The sequence below is a fragment of the Pollachius pollachius genome, assembly GCF_949987615.1.
Source record: "Pollachius pollachius genome assembly, chromosome: 5".
Classification (NCBI taxonomy): Eukaryota; Metazoa; Chordata; class Actinopteri; order Gadiformes; family Gadidae; genus Pollachius; species Pollachius pollachius.
In genome coordinates this window covers 10,306,770-10,323,996 of record NC_136938.1, presented here as the reverse complement: position 1 = coordinate 10,323,996, position 17,227 = coordinate 10,306,770, and positions in this window count along the sequence as shown.

Below are 17,227 nucleotides of genomic sequence, written 5' to 3'. Positions count from 1 at the left end.
GGATTGCCCCCAAATATCCCAGTCTGTTGGCGCTCTCTCTGTCTTGCTTTGCAACTACCCGATCAACCATGTGTACTGTTTCTCGGTCTCTCTCTCAATACTTCCCTCCCTCTCAAATTCATCTTAACTCTCTCAAAAACATTGTTGGCTCTCTCTTCTCTTCACAATGCTGTATTATCTATATTATCTCTCTCTCTCTCTCTCTCTCTCTCTCTCTTACAAACTCTCTCTCTCTCTCTCTCTCTCTCTCTCCCTCTCCCTCTTTCTCTCTCTCTCTCTCTGTCTATGTCTCCTTGTCTCTCGCTCCGGTCCTGCGCTCCTCCTTATATCCGGTGTGTATTTGGAGCTGTGTGTATTTCCTCCAGACTGACACCATTACGGCTGAGGACACGTCGAGCAGACTGGGATTCATAAATCCGCCGTCAGGTTTCATTTGTCTTATGAGAGGGAGGAGACAAACAAGTGCCTCCGTCACGCCACTGTGCTCCACTACATTCCTCCATCCCCCCTCGCCAATTGTTGCGCGCCAAACCGCCACAGCACGCTCGCGACGACACAGGTTTTCACGAGATGCCATCGCTGTTCGCGCTGAATCCTGCGAACGATCGAAGACAGAGTGAGCTCAACTCCCTCAGCGCTTCCAAGCAATTAGCCAGCCAGAGTGTGAAGCACAAAATGCTTCGCAGCTTTTTTTGGCCTTTTCACTCTGCCTTGTGTGTTGTCGACAACAATGCCCGCCCGCGAAAGAAGGCGGGAGATGAGATGGCTCGCTCTATCGCGGCCGTGGCGTGGCGCCCTTGTAGCTGTCACCGTGCCCCCCTCCCCTCCTCTCCTCCCCACCGGCCCCCCACCCCACTCCACTCGACCTCTCGGTGGAACTGCCACAGGAAGTCAGCGCATGTGACACACAACGAACTAGATAACACCAGAACAGCGCAGTATCCTTGGGGGGGGGGGATACGGCATGCCGCGCGGTGGTCCGTTGTTAGTGAAGGGCAGGGCGGGGGGTGGGGGGGGGGGGGGGGGGGGGGGGGGGGGGGGGGGGGGGGGGGGGAGAGAGAGCGCCCGGGCCGCGGCGAGGACCTTTAAAGGCACGCCGCTGAACACAACAGAAAGGTCAGCCGGTGACAGGGCAAATGATAAGGCTGAACCCAGTGGTGGTGGTGGTGAGGCCGGTGGTGGGGCTGGGAGAGGGAGGGTGGCATCAGCAGCAATCTGAGTCACCTACCGCAGGAAGGTCTGGTTTAAAACAATGAGCTCGTTTTGCAAAGGTTTTTCAACACCCTTTATTTTTTTTGCTTGAGATGATTCATAAGGTGCGTTGCTATTACTTCTCCAGCTGGGGATGACGTCTGTTGTGCGCACGAGACTGGTTAACAGGCTTTTGCCACTGGTAGATAATGTCTTGCTATATGTATACTTGTTTCTATTTCAAAGTAGGTAAGGGAAAATACCCATATTCTAAAGTGTCTTTTGAAGCCATACTACAACAATGAATAAATAAATGATTTAAAGGTGACATATTATACCACCAGGTGTGAGTGTGATTAGCCATTAGAAGCCGCTTTGAAAATCAGCCTGTTCTGACATCACAAGTGGGCGTGTCCACCTAGATGTGTGCTGGATAGATCAGTCTACCAGCCTACCCAGTGGTCTGTAGAAAACGTTGCTCATCTATCCGTCATACATCTAGGTGGACACACCCACCTGTGATTTCAGAAGAGGCAGATTTTCCGTCTTGTAATGGCTAATAACACTCACACCTGGTGGTATAATATGTCACCTGTAAGTTATCAATGTTATCTTTTTTTTAATCACTGTCTGAGGGCTAGTTATGTCACAATATAAACAAATTTGGTAGTGACACACAGCTGATGACCTTTTCGTGAAAGCAATACACCAATCTCTGATTGATTTCAACGGGGCATGTTTATTCGACACAATTCATCCATGTATCTTATTCATATTTAACTTCCACAGGAAATGCAGTCAAACCCGTAGACTCAAGTTCCTGTCATTAACTTAGATATCGTCTGTCATATCCCAGCTGAAGACAGTACAGCATGTCCCCGAATGCAGCCGAGACATGACCCCTCAAATGGGAGAGGTCATTTCTCATCCTGAGGAAAATATGGCATATTTATAGGCACGCTGAATAGGGAAACCGATTAATAGTTCTTTCATTTATGAAGATGGAATGTTGAATCAATTAAATTTATCGCAATTAACCATACTCTTGAGTGTGTGGGCAGAAGGAAGAGTCTAGTATGCTCTTAAATTGTGGTGTGTGTGTGTGCGTGAGTTTGTGCATGGGCCTTTGAGTTCGTGTGCGTGTCTGTATGTTCCCTAGTGCGTGTGCGTAGTTGGCTACATTACTGCGGTCCAGGGGTGACAGCTTACCCGCCCAACCGCGTCATGGACGCAAATTGTAGGTTGGGGCCCATTGTACCCCTATAGACTACTTTATATGAATTCAGGGCATTGAACACTACTAACATGAAACATTTGGAAGCTATAGCCCAACAGGAAATGATACTGGGGGCTGACCTAGGGGTCTAAAACTTGATAAGGAGTTAGAGACCTAGGGCCTCTTTTAAATAAAATCGGGCCTAAAGGACATTAAGAAAAAAATAAAAACACCATTCAGGAGGATAGAATGACTTCTGAATAAGGTACAGACGTACTGTCTCTTTCATATGAATCAAAGCATTACAGCCGACTAAACTGATCAATTCACAGGAGGTGACTCACAAAGCATCATCACAGGTAAGGTATAGGAACTTGGGCATAAGGCCTATTACCAGGCGTACCTTGGTCGCATACATGGTGAAAACCTCGAGTCTCTCGGTGAAAAGGGGGGCTGCATGCAGTGGTGTGCCTTACTTCCTGTAGGGCTATAGCCCCCAAATCGATCATCTTAGATGTCCTTGAGGCCCTCGTTAGGCTTCGGTCACACTGCAATCCTTATTGCTCAATTCTGATTCATTGCTGAAATCAGAATTACTTGTTTGGCGGTTCTTGTTATGTTTTAAAATGTGGCCAATATGAGATTCCAGTGTGAACATGTCCCAGTCCGAACTGACCCGCATGTTGAAAGAAAAACAACCAAAGCAGTCGCACGGCGATTTATACTTTAATTAGCCCTTCATCTAATAAAGACCACCACCACCGGGGTCTTTGTATGTGTTGGTGTGTGTATGTGTGTGTGTGTGTGTGTGTGTGTGTGTGTGTGTGTGTGTGTGTGTGTGTGTGGGGGGGTTGTAGACAGGGGGGGGGGGGGGGGGGGGGGGGGGGGGGGGGGGCGCTTGTAGACAGTAGGGTACTTGGAACCCAGCCTACAATTCCCAACCATGTCAGGGGGTCCTGGCCGTGGTAACGAGGCATAGGGGACACTAGGACAACACACACACACACACACACACACACACACACACACACACACACACACACACACACACACACACACACACACACACACACAGAGGACAGAAGGGGAGGTAGATAGAGAGCTGGACAATCTTTTACATTAGCTAGAGAGAATGCATGTTTTTGGCTGCCTAGATTACACATGATGACATGCTCATTAAAGACTAGCTAACGTATTGTTCATACAAAAGTGTTGATAAAATGGTAATTTCCTAGACAACCGGCTTTGAAAATGTGGCCAAACGATCGCTCACATTTCATTGCCACAGCAGCACTCGGAGAGGCGCTGTTCCGTCTGGCGCTTAGGAATGACTATGAATAACTAATTGATTTGTATTTTGGGTTACAGGTTTGACTGCATACCGTTGGAGGTGTATTGTGAATAAGTCAAATTAATAAATTGTGTCAAATAAACTTGCCTCGTTGGAATCATTGACCTTGGTGCTTAGAATCTGTGTCTCTTCCCTGCGGAACCTAGTTTATGCTTAAAACAAAACAATTTATGGCAGCTCAGCTGCCAGCACTAACGTCGTAATGGCAATGAGTGCGCTGGGATTTGGATAAAACATTTATCTTTAAATGTGTAAATGGATGAAGTGCACTTTTAGGTGACGATTCTTCATCTGGCTTTGTGTAATTTACATTTGAGATATAACTTAGAAACTCATAAGCAAAGTGAGTAGTGCTTACATTCTAAACATTAACACAGTGTCCCGTTCCTTTCACAAAAACCAAGAAGCAATCATTTTTTTGGGTTGATAAGAATACTGGGTTCGGATAAATTTGTTCATGTTCATGCACAACATGATATGATTGCCATAGGCTTTGAACAAGAGCATATGAATGAATCCGAGAACTAGGAGGCGGGGGGATTCCCAGAAAAACAGTAGTCATTGTTCTAGAAGTGGCAACTAACACAATATAATATTCCATAATCTTAGAGCCTCCCCCTATTCAATTTATTTTGGGTTCAGAAAGGTTGAGATTCAAACGTATTTGCTTATTTTAGCTATGGGCCAGCAGATGTACCTCTGGTGAAGAGTGACGGATGTTACATAAGAAAGGCTGCAGCTCCACACCTTCTGGGACGTCCTCCTCCAGGTTAATTTGTCATAGCTGGCAGTAAACACACCGATGCCAGGGGCCATGCTTTAGTTATGGAGAAAGGATCTGGACGAGCGAAAGGGAGAGAGAGACACACATGCAGTGGAGAGGAGATGGGGAGAGAATAGAGAAAGAGGAAGCAGGAGGAAGAGGACTGGAAATAGGAGAGGGGAAGGAAAGGGGAAAGGGGGAAAGGGGGGAGATGAAGCATCAGTTTAATGTCACTGACCCACATAGAGAAAAAGAATACAGAGGCAGATATAGACAGCGATAGTCAACCACAAAAGGATGGCTAGAGAGAGACTGAGAGAGAGAGAAAGAGAGAGCGCGAGAGAGAGCGCGAGAGAGAGAGAGAGAGAGAGAGAGAGATAAAGACATACACAGAGAGAGGGAAATGTAAAGAAGGACAGAGGCAGGGAGAGAGAGATAAAGAGGAAGAATAGACAAAGAGAGGAGATAAAGAGATAGAGGCACTGAGGAAGATATAAGAAAGAGAGATAAAGTCAGGGATATAGAGGGACACATGTAGAGAGAGCTGCCTCAGACATGGCTCTGCATTTGTGGCTGCTCTGATTAGCAACTAGAGGCACACTTTTAATGAGCTGCATTCTTTAATCAAAACTCAACGAGAGACAGCGTGAATTGATTTGGTGAAGAATTCGTATAGACGTCCTCCTGTCTCTCTCTCTTTTTCTCTCTCTCTTTTTTATTATGTAAAGATGGATGATGTATTCAAAAAACATATTGCCCTATGATTATGCATAGTTTTGTTTTAGCAGAGACAGAGTAATTCTTTTTTGCAAATAAAAAAGGGTAAGTAGTTAATTAATATTAACTCTCTTCTGTTTTAACTCTTTCTCTCTCTCTCTCTCTCTCTTTGTCACACTCTCCCTTTTTCTCTCTCTCTCTTCCCGTCAGAGCTCACAGTCAGACAGAGGTTATTTAAAGGGGAACTATGCAACATTTTTGGCTTAATTTACCTTAATATAACAGGTTAAGAGTCATTGTGATGGTTCTATTACACTTTATGGGTCGATTGGTCGCTGTTTCGACTCCCCCTAGCACATATTGGTGGAGAAAGGGAATATGCAAGTTTCTGACGGTGACCCGCCGCCCACTCTCGCGGGAGTCTCGGGTCTCACAGAGTAACAAATTGCTCTACGGCACTACAGACCCACAAACACGGAACCGGCTCGATATAAACACAAGTAGTGAAGGGATTGTTACGTCCATCATGGATCAGCCGACTAAAAAGAGACAGAGAAACCCAATGTCGGAGGAACAGAAGAAGAGAAAAGGGATACTGACCGACAGTAAACGTTGGGCGAGCTACTCAGGAATAGCGTGAACTAAAAGAAAAAGAAGACTGCAAATCGGATGCCGACTTACCCGTCTTGCTCTTGAAATTGTAAGTACCCTTGGGTGAACTTTGTCCACTTTGTATTGTGGCTTCTTGATGTTGATAGTCTCTGTAAAAATGTGTTTGCTCGACCGTTGTATTGTGAGCCCTGTTTGTTTCTTGCTTGCTTGCTTGCTGGGGTGTTAGCGTACTCGCTACCAAACACATTTGTTTTCATGGTTGTTTTGCTGTTCGTCTGTCTCGTCCCCCAGATACAGGCTAAATCCCCGAATCCAGGTCCAGGTTTATTTAGATCACCAGACTGCTATTCGAATCCCTCTGATTTTCCTAAGAGTGTATAGCCTATATCATGTGATATGTCCGGCTGGCCATATAATGCAGTACCCTGCACGAGAGCTGCTAGTTAGCACATATTCGTCTGTAACAGAACTGTTACGATACGTGAACCTCCATTATAGCTTTAGCCATGTTATACCTTTGGTGTTGTTCCCCGTGTGTAAACATGTTTGTAAAAAGATTGCTTTGTATTTTTTCTGAGTTACAAGCGTTGGCAAACAGCATTGTTATGAGTTATCGTTACGAGGCTTGATGACCCAAGACGGCTCGGCCTGCCTGCCCCGTTACAGTCAGCCACCACCCACATCCGAACTTGTGCGGGTACAAGTGCCACGAGGAAATCCAGAGATCCCTCAAGAAGATGCTACACAATAGCCGTAAGGCAAAAAACAAACCATGAAGAACTGTGAACCATAAAGTGTGTATTATTGAACAAATGAAACCCTAAACCTATAAAAACAGGGAAACATTTTAAAACCATATACAATAATATTTATTTACAATGTTTATTTGCAAACATTTACACGTTAACATAAATGTGTCCCCAAACTTCCAGAAATAGCATCTGGCTTAGTAATGCGCGATATAAACGATATACGATATAAACGATAAAAAATGGCCTACGATAGAGATTTTAATTATATCGCTCTATCGCGATAATGCATGTTGATGACGCAAAATACAATGTTAATTTTTGGTTTGGTGCAATTCCTTTTCACATTGCAATTTTCGCAACAGTGCCAGAATTCGTCAACAAACCTGCATGTGTGCAAAGAACGTTAAATCATTGGACAAAAAGGTCTGGGACGTTGTAAAGCGTTAAAGAAAAAGGGGAGGGGGGGGGAAAGCACCGGTGAAAGTAAACAATCATGGATATCCAGCGTGATATACATTGATCTGCGGACTGGTCCAACTCCTTCTCCCTCATCCTGACTCGGAATGTGTTAAATGCATCGGCATTTTTAAGTTATGTTTTCCAGCATACTTTTTACTTGCTTTTGTCGGACCGTCGGGTGGTGGCTCAACATGGAGCAAAGAGGAGACGGAATGTCTTTTGGATATCGGACCCAAATATCCAAAAGACGTTCCGTCTCCTCTTTGCTCCATGTTGAGCAACGTCTCCGAGACCACCTCTCTCCGGCTGGGTCAACCTCCTTTTGATGGTTAAAAATATCACGTAATCGACAAAAATCTTAACAATCAATGATCGATCATCAATTAATCATGCCATCCCTAATTGTCAATACAGTGTCTGTTCCTTATCTAGAAAGACACCCGTTTTTCCTGTTCTCTGCATCTTGGGTGGCATTTAAGAACCAAGGACTTAAACTAAGTGTAGTGCCTTTTAGAATGGTTTGCACTAAAGGAATGAAACCCAATACTAATTTTATTTATCTGCAACATTATGTTGTATGATTACAGTGTTTCACAATAAATGTTCTCGAAATGACATACTATATTTCTCTTTTCTTTAAACACATTTACCTGTTCTGAAACGGTTATTTTATGATTTTATATCGTGATATATATCGTTATCGCAAGAGGCTGCAATGTATATCGCAATATGGATTTTAGGCCATATCGCCCATCTCTAATCTGGCTATGACAACCCTCCTGCGGTGACTGGCGGCAGCATACCCTCTCAATGTCTGAATCCAACTCCCTGCAATTCCGTACACAACTGACGTATTTGAGCAGACACATAAATGTACGATTGCTGCGCAAATTGTTCACGCTATCGTTATGTATTATGTTGGCACTCTTACACTGATCACTCTGTTCAACAACCAAAGAAAAAAAAATCTAATTTAGGATATAACATCTCCCTGTTAACTATAAAAGAGGAGGGGTTTATGGTTATTGTAACACAAATACACCATTTCAAAAGGTATAACCATGGACGGACGCATTCGCCGGCTTCTTTGGAAACAAATGTACATTGCTAGCATAGAAGTGGATGGGGAAGGGTCGTCAATGAGTTGTTACGACAGTGTTGTAAAATATCTGCTTCGAAGCTGTAGGGCAGGGGTCGGCAATTACGTTTGGACGCGGGCCAATTTTTTTTCAGACAATGGCATCGCGGGCCATAGCTTTTTTTTTTGGGGGGGGGGGTCTACTATTTAAATTATTATTTATTTTATTATATTAAAATAAAATAAACATCATCTAACTTTTAAAACGCATTTCATTTAATTCCATTAAAACGTTTATTTGCTTATGTTCGCTGTTTTTATGCCGCCTGCTGCATCTTGTGTCGTCGCTCATGAAACAGGCGATTGCCTAGCAACCTGCCGTATACAAATATTATTTTCGATGACGTGTAAAAATGATTAGCTGAACATTGCTATGCTAGTTATCGATGCAAAATGTCGTTGTCGAAAGCCTTGAAAAGAAAAATTGATTCAGAATGCAGGACCTACAAAGAAGAATGGAAGCAGAGGTATGCGTTTATCCTGCCTGCATTTATTAATGCCAAGCCTACATGTCTCATTTGCAACGAGGCTGTTGCCGTTTGCAAAGAATATAACATCAGAAGACAACATGAGACAAAACATGGCCAGTTCAAAAACGCATATCCTCCTGGGACAGAGGTGCGAACGAATAAAATTAAAGCATTGGAGGCTGGATATGCACACAGCAACAAAATACTTGTGAGGTCATTCACCGAGCAGCAGAGGGTTACAAGTGCGTCCCTTAAAGCAGCATGGGTTCTTACCCGTCACAACAAACCATTTACGGACGCAGAGGTTTTTAAGGAAGTGATGGTGGCTGTTTAGGAGGAGCTGGCTACAGATAAGTCAATGGCTGGAGTGATTGCCTCAGTGAAACAAATGCCGCTCTCAGCGAGGTCAGCTTCCCGACGCATAGAGAGCCTATCTGACGATGTGCGCGGATCAATTATGAGTGGCCTGAGTCAGGCCAACTACTTTTCCGTTGCCATTGACGAGAGTACAGACAACACTGATATCAGTCAGATGTGCATATACGTGCGGTATTTTGATGGGAAGGAGTTCAGGGAGGAGTTGTTGGCTCTAATTCCATTAGAAGGGAACACCACTGGGGATGTTATGTTTTCCAAAGTGGAGGAATTGATTAAACAACATGCACTACCATTTGAGAAAATAAACCTCATCGTGACAGACGGTGCACCTGCCATGGTTGGTTGCCACAGAGGTCTGGTGGCCCGATTGAAGGAGATAGCACCACAAATGCACGCACTACATTGCCTAATTCACCAGAGTGTCCTGTGCGCCAGACTCAGTGGCGAGCTGAAGAGTGTCATGGATAAAGTGATGAGAGTCATTAATTTTGTCCGGGGTGCATCAAGCACACAGCACCGTCTTTTTCGCCAACTTGTTGCTGAGTCAGAGGCCTGCCACGAAGATCTGCTACTTCACAATGACGTGCGCTGGTTAAGTAAAGGAAAGGCACTGGAGCGCTTCTGTGCGCTACTAGATCAAGTGAAAACCTTCCTGCGAATGAACAAGATGCGTGCTTCAGACGATCACCTGGCCTTTCTAGAAGGTGAAATGTCCATCTCAAACATCGCGTTTTTAACTGATATTTTGGCCATCTTAACCAGCTGAACCTGCAACTACAAGGGAGAGGCAAAACCATTGTGGACCTGATCAAGAAGATGGATTCGTTTACAAGGAAGCTGGAGTTGTTCCAGTCTGATCTAGCAAGTGGAAGGCTCTTGCACTTTGCAACATTAAAATCACGAGTGACAGGGGGGGCGAGTGACAGGAATTATGACTGAATTCCTTGACAAGCTACGGGACAACTTTCAGTCGCGGTTCCGAGACTACTGTGTCCCAAGGGAAATTGTTGGCTTTGTCCGCGACCCATTGTCCACGCGAAGCGAGGAATTCTCCTCACTGGCCAAAACAACCATGAGCTCGTTGGACGAGGCAACGCTTCAGTTGGAGCTCATCGATTTCCAGTCAAGCTCCCTCGTCCGTGATGCGTCTAGTGCGCATTCCGTGGAGGATTTCTGGATCGGATGCTCAGAAGAGTACATGGGTATCAAGAAACTTGCCCTTTATGTGCTGACGATGTTTCCATCTACCTACACGTGTGAGTCCAGCTTTTCGTCAATGAATGCAATCAAGACACACGAGAGGAACCGTCTGACCAATGCAAGCTTGGAGAACTGCTTGAGAATAAAAGTGACATCCCTGTCGCCCGACATCCACAAAATTGTGACCGAAGGGAGGAGCCACTTTTCCCATTAAGTGAGTAGCCTACTGGCCTTTTTAAATAGTAGGCCTAAAAAAAATGCCCAGTTATATTGTTTGATCTTATTTAAATTGTAAATTCCCTTTTTTCTTTCTTTATTCAGGAGCAGCGCAGATCCTTCTCCCACGCGGACAATGTGCATTCATCTTTCACTTTCTTTAAGTTTTATTTTGATTGGGCCATTTCACATTTGAGCAGACCTTGTTATGTTGTTAATTTAACGAAACGTAGACTATTTTTTACCTTGCCCACTGGAGGAGGGAGACGGGACACTTTTGGGTTTTTTTTGCACAAGATTACGCGCACTCGCGTGCCAATACCGTTCCGACCTGTGCGTCATGGATAACTGCACAGATGTTCCACCTGTTGTTTTGTCACTTTAGGACTATCATCTATACCTCAATAAATGTTTCGAAATTGATGGGATTGCTGTATGCCTTTTTCTTTTTTTTTTTTAAATATGGGGTTGAAAATATATTTTTTTAAATTAATTATTATTATTATTTTTTTTTTTTACATCAAATTAACGTCATCTCGTGGGCCAGACAGAATAGATGGCGGGCCAAAATTGGCCCGCGGGCCCCTATTTGCCGACCACTGCTGTAGGGGGAGCTGTGTAGAGATAAGTGCGAGTGCAAACCGAGAAAACAGCGAAGAAATGGCCGATCCTGCATAGTGGGCCTTAAAAGACGTATTCACTGACCATCTGTCAGAGGAGTTACTGTCCAGTCTTTGAGTCGCACACCTGTAATATAACTATTTGCAAAATGCACCACAGATCAAGCAATCTTGGAGCCATTTGTGTTTGTTCATGTAAATATAATGTTCTCTGTCTACAACAGAGTGTGAGTGTAAGCATCTGTAAGTGTATTTCTGCGTGCGTGTTTGACGTGTGCATGTTGGCTGTGTGTGTGTGTGTGTGTGTGTGTGTGTGTGTGTGTGTGGGGTGGGGGGGGGCGGGGGGAGGAAGGCCCCAAAGGTGTGAGGAAGACTCCTCGACGGTGAAGAAGAGCAGCTTGTTATTGTTGTGAGGCAGCCGACTGCCACCAGCTGGAAGACCTGAGGGGACACAAAGAATAGAGCAGAGAAAAAGATACACCAGTGCTTCAGTGTGTTTGTGTGTCTGTGTCTGTATATGTGTGTGTGTGTGTGTGCATAATTGTGTGTGTGTGTGTGTGCACATGTGATTCAGCTGTTTGTGGATTTGTATATATATAGGGGTACAATGGGTGTTAGTATGCCATGTGTTAGTGTTGTGTTTCTTCATATATTAGTCTGTTTGTGACTGTGTGTGTGTGTGTGTGTGTGTAGGTTTGTGTGTGTCTGTGAAGGTTTGTGTGTGTGTGTGTGCATAATTGTGTGTGTGTGTGTCTGTGTGTGTGTGCACATGTGGTTCAGCTGTTTGTGGATTTGTATATATATAGAGGTACAATGGGTGTTAGTATGCCATGTGTTAGTGTTATGTTTATTCATATATTAGTCTGTTTGTGACTGTGTGTGTGTGTGTCTGTGAAGGTTTGTGTGTGTCTGTGAAGGTTTGTGTGTGTATTTGTGTGTGTGTGTGTGGGGGGGGTCCATATTCATGTGAGTGTGAGTGTTCCCGTGAGTGTCCCTGTAAGAATGAATGCCACCTCATTCCCTCATGGGGTCAGCAGAAGAAGCTGAGAGCAGTGAGATGTCGAGAGACAGGAGGTCAAGGAGTGAATGAGGTGCTAGAAGTAGCGGCGCATGCTACAGACAACTCAACAGTGCAGCGGCCAATCAGCGGCCGCGGTCACAAGTGCTCTCATTAGGACGGGGAGATGTTTCGGAGCCCATCCCTTCCCCGGAGACGGAGAGTAGCTAATTAGCGGTCTGACTACGTGACATGTCCAAATAAACACGCATCCACATATCAACACATCCACACAATGAACCACACTCCCTCCCTCCGGAGCACCTCAACCACACACAAGCAGCTCACACAAATTGGTGCAGTTTAACGGTCTGAAGACAGGAAGCTCCGTAAATGGAAGCAGTGGGGCCTGACGTCGGGCCGGGGTTGGGACTGAAAGGATTGGGGTAATGGGCTTGATTTGAGGTTGGGGAGTGAGATGGGGTATGCACTGGGGTTGGGAGTGAGACGGGGCTGGGGTTGGAAATAAATTGGGATTTGGGTAATGACTGGGGTTGGGAGTGAGACGGGGCTGGGGTAGGGACTGGGGTTGGGAGTAAGGTAGGCTTGAGATCAGGGCTGACAGTGGGGTGAGTGAAATGTATGTGGGGATGAGGTTTGCCCTGAGGTGAGTCTTCGGTGGGGTGCAGTGAGAGATGAGAGTGGGGTGTAGGTTTGCCTTGAGGTGAGTCCTGGGAAGGGTGTAGATGAGGCGTGGGTGCGGAAGCCTATGGAAAGATAAAAAAGTCTTGCACAACGTAATGGTGTTGTATTTTTTATTGCAGATTTTGACTCAAAATATGATATTGGATGTACTGTATTCTAGATATAGAGAGATATATTTTTCTGAAACTGGACGTATCATTCCCTGTGGACCAGGCAAGCCAGTGAGAACAGCGAGTGAGATGATAGAGAGAGATAGAGACGCAGAGAGAAAGCCGCTTACTCCATCTCATTTGGCCTCTTCTGTTTTCTGCTTCCCTCTGTCTCACTTCATCTCACTCTCCCTTGATCTGGAACATCTATTTTCCTTTCTTTGCAGACATTGAACTAACAAGAAGCGTAGAAGAGAATAGGGTACACTATTATATTCTCCCTTGAAGATCTGGTCAATACTCCAGGCCTGAATCGGGATATTTGATTGGATCTTAATGAGGCTTTTTCTCTCTCTCTCTCTCTCTCTCTCTCTCTCTCTCTCTCTCTCTCTCTCTCTCTCTCTCTCTCTCTCTCTCTCTCTCTCTCTCTCGCTCCCTCTTTCTCTCTTTCTCTTTGCTTCTCTCTCACTTACACTTTCTGTGTCTTCTCCTATTGTTCCCTCTCTCTCTCAGCCCACATGGGGATGGGGGTGGTAGTGGTAGGAGGAGGGGGTTGAGTTTTGGTTTCGGCGTTTAACAAAACCAGTCCTATTAGCATCGATCGTAACACTAAGCCGAGCGCTAACCACGCCTCAGTTCTCTTGTAGATTCCTCCGCAGCTCGAAAGCAATTAACCAAAACAACTCGAAGTGAAGCTGGCTAAGCTTGTTAGTGGTGCCCTCCTCACTTCTCCCCCCCCCCCCCCCCCCCCCCCCCCCCTCAAGCCCCCCTGCCCCCCAAGCTCTTTAATGTAACCGTCTGATCGATAGCTGTCTCTCTGTCTTGCTTCAGGCTAGTTTGAATTACTGCTTGGTCCACAGGGACAACACACTGAACGACAGCTGACACTGGCTAACACACGGACTGACTGACACTGGCTAACCTCATTCCCAGACGCACTCATCCCAGCAGAATGGGGGGCTTCGATTGGCGAGGGAGAGAGGGCTGGACTTCAGAGCCTGTTTCGAGGGAAGCATAGGAGGAATATAGCACAGGACAAAGTTAAGATGATCTAAATATAGTACAGGTGAAGGATGTACAGCACAGACGACAGAGATGATATCTTTCTTTTTTTTAACTGCATTGTTCAGAATTCAGTGGCATTTCGCCAAAACTGATCGGCAGAAATAGGTTATTAGTTATTGTGTAAGTATGGAGTATGGAGCTCTTCAACAGAGCTCGCCCTGCTGCGCTGCCATGTTTCGACGGATAAAGCTTTTACCCCTTTATCCTGATCGCCGTCTTTCTGATAAGCTATGACCTATAGTTTCACAGATGAAATAACTAAATGCAATTTCTAAACCTATCAATGAACCCCATCACTTGACATTTGGCTACTTGATTGTTGTGGATAAGGCTTACAGGCAACCATTGCTTCTCATACATTGTAGGAAAGGAGGAGGGTGGGGGGTGGGGGGCACTCATTTGTTTGCAATCTGCAACCGGATGCTACTTTAGCTCACTGCACCTTAAGGGCAATGAACTCTAAACTGTCTAAACCCTTTACAAAATGAAATGAAAGAAACTTTAACTTAAAAAAAAATATTGGTGTGCAAGGCTTACCGGTTTATGTGGGTATAAAATGGATGTGTGGTACTTAAAACGTATTATTAGTTTCTCCTTTATTAGCCTACATATAATGTAGTAAGTGTAAATACAGCAGAGGGAGAAGATGTTATACAACATTCGTCAAAGACCCATAGTCTTATGTACAGGAAACTTTCCTGAACGTAGTGCAATGTTGCAGACCTCTCTTAAGGCAAGGTGCTTTCTCTATTTAATGTCTCTCAGTCACGTGTTTGGTCATGTCACTAAAATGCAATAAAAAAGAGATTTAGAGGACAAGGCCGGCTATACTTTGTTGTTATATAATGTTTTTCAAATCCCCCACATACTTTGCAACAATGTCCCCAAACTTTTCTCCTGCTCAGAACATATAACGTTTCTTTGGGGAACTGAAGTATTGCTAGATTGGGCAGAATTTTTGTTTGCAAGTCCACCTGCAGTAAACAACTAGGTTTTGCATCTGACCTTGGGGGCAAGACTTTGTTTAATGTCATGGTTGTTCAGAAGTTTAAGTAGTGCATTCTTTCCAATAGCCTGCTCATAAACTTCCTACTCAGTCTCACTGAGTTACCACAGATCTCTACAGCCCGTTTCTCTAATATTTCACTTGGTACGTCTGCCGTGGCGATGGGTTGTCATGGCAACACGTGAGTAGGTAGCAGTTTTTCTTTTTTTCTACCTTATGCGTCGTCATCCTGTTAATACAGAGAAAGTGCACAAATGTTTCCTGGCAAATTTCCATAAAGCTTGTTCATCTAAATGATTTTTGTTGTCAATTCTCCATTTTTTAAAGGATTGTTGTTGAATCCTTAATTAGCATGAATATACCATAACCTAAGCTCATGAAACCTTGTTATGCCGCGACTTGCATTAAGAGATGCTGTTGCAGTTTCGTACACATCAATGTATTCTCATACTGCCTGATCGCTTCCCGATTCATTTGTAAGCAATGACCAAAAAAACCGACACAATAACTAAACTTCCAATGCCCCAACTTCCTAAATGAACATACATATTTACAGGTATATACAATGTACCTGTCCATATATTCACATTTTTAACCCTTCAAATGTAAGTAAATTCTCCCAAATAACAATTCTGTGCACGTAGCCCCCCAAGTGTGACACACCAAGACCCCCGCCTCTCTGTAAGTGGTGGCCACAGTCCCAATAGTTTCACCCAGGGGTGGTCGACCCCAGCCAGGGGAGGCGCAAGCTGTGAAAGGTTGTTAGTTGAGGGAGGTCCAGGGGGAGTGAGGTCGGGGGATGGAGGCGGAGGAGTAGCAGGAGGTGGGAGGAGGTCTTAAGAAAGGGGAATGTGTTAGTGTGTGTGTGTGTGTTTTGCTGAGTAAGACCCTGTGTGAGTCCCACTGGGCCTGGGCCCTAAATTAGCTGTGGCTGCTCCCTGAGAAATCTGCAGCCTCCAGCCTTCCTGATGATGGAGAGAACTAAGGAGAGGAGGAGGAGGAGGTATAGGACGAGATAGGTGATGAAACAGGAGAGTTGGTATCCAGTGGGAGACATCTGCTAGAAGAAAATAGATCTAGAATAATAATACACCTAAATCAGAAATCATCAATCATAATTAAAGATAAATCTGGTCTCTTGAATCCAAACTATCAATCTGAATAATACCAAAGCATGGCTCTATATCAAATATCATAGATCCAAATCATCGATTTCATCATGTAAGTGAGTAGAACTGTGATAAGAATGAAAAAGACAAATTAATTAGTGAGGAAGAAGGGCTCAGGCAGTAGCTATGGGAACAAGTTCAAGTTATTTATTTGTAAAATGTACAAAATGACATGCAAAGCAGTCATAGCTGGCAATGACATTTTTGTATCCCAAGCTCTCCATAACAATGCAAAAAAAAAAAAAAAGTATAAGAAGACCAAAGAATAAAAAGAGTAACAACGCATGCAAGGAAACAAACAAACAAGCAGGTATGGGAATGGGGAGAGGCAGGCAGGTGAACAGAGATAACAGAGCGCATAGAGAGGGGTCCACATTAAGATGGTGGAGGCAGTGCCAGGGGGCTGGGGTCCAGATTTTTCAGCACTCCAACAGCCAATTAGAGAGGCTATTAGACTTAGGGAGCGAGAGATAGAGAGAGTAAGAAAGAGAGAGAGAGAAACACATAAAAAAAGGGCTGAAAGAAAGTTCACTGCCACTACAACACAAGAGTGCATGAATGTAAAGCTTGTTTTTTTTCCATGGCTGAATAATAGTCTTCATCCCATTAATGTCTCCCTTTCTCTCTCGGTGTCCCTCCCTCTCACTTGCTCGCTCCCTCCCTTCAACCCTCTCATCTCCCCCCCCTCTCCCTCCCTCCTCCCCTCCCCCTCCATTCCACTTCTCCCTCTCTCTATCCCTCTCTTCCACCCCCTCTTTCCCTCCCCTCCTCCCTTCCTCCCAATCCTCCCTCGGTCTCTCCCCTCTAGATGTGGGCAGAGTGTTTCTGGTTTATTAGCCATCTCACTGGAGACAGGACACCCTCGCCAAAGACCAGCAGCCTTTATTAAAGACGTTGGAGGAGAGAGCGGAGCGCATTGAGATTCAGATTGAGATCGGCAAAACAACACTGCATGTGAGTGTGTGTGTGTGTGTGTGTGTGTGTGTGTGTGTGTTTGTGTGTGTGTGAGGGGGGTGTGTGTACATGTGTTTTTTGTTTTTGCGTATACCGTAA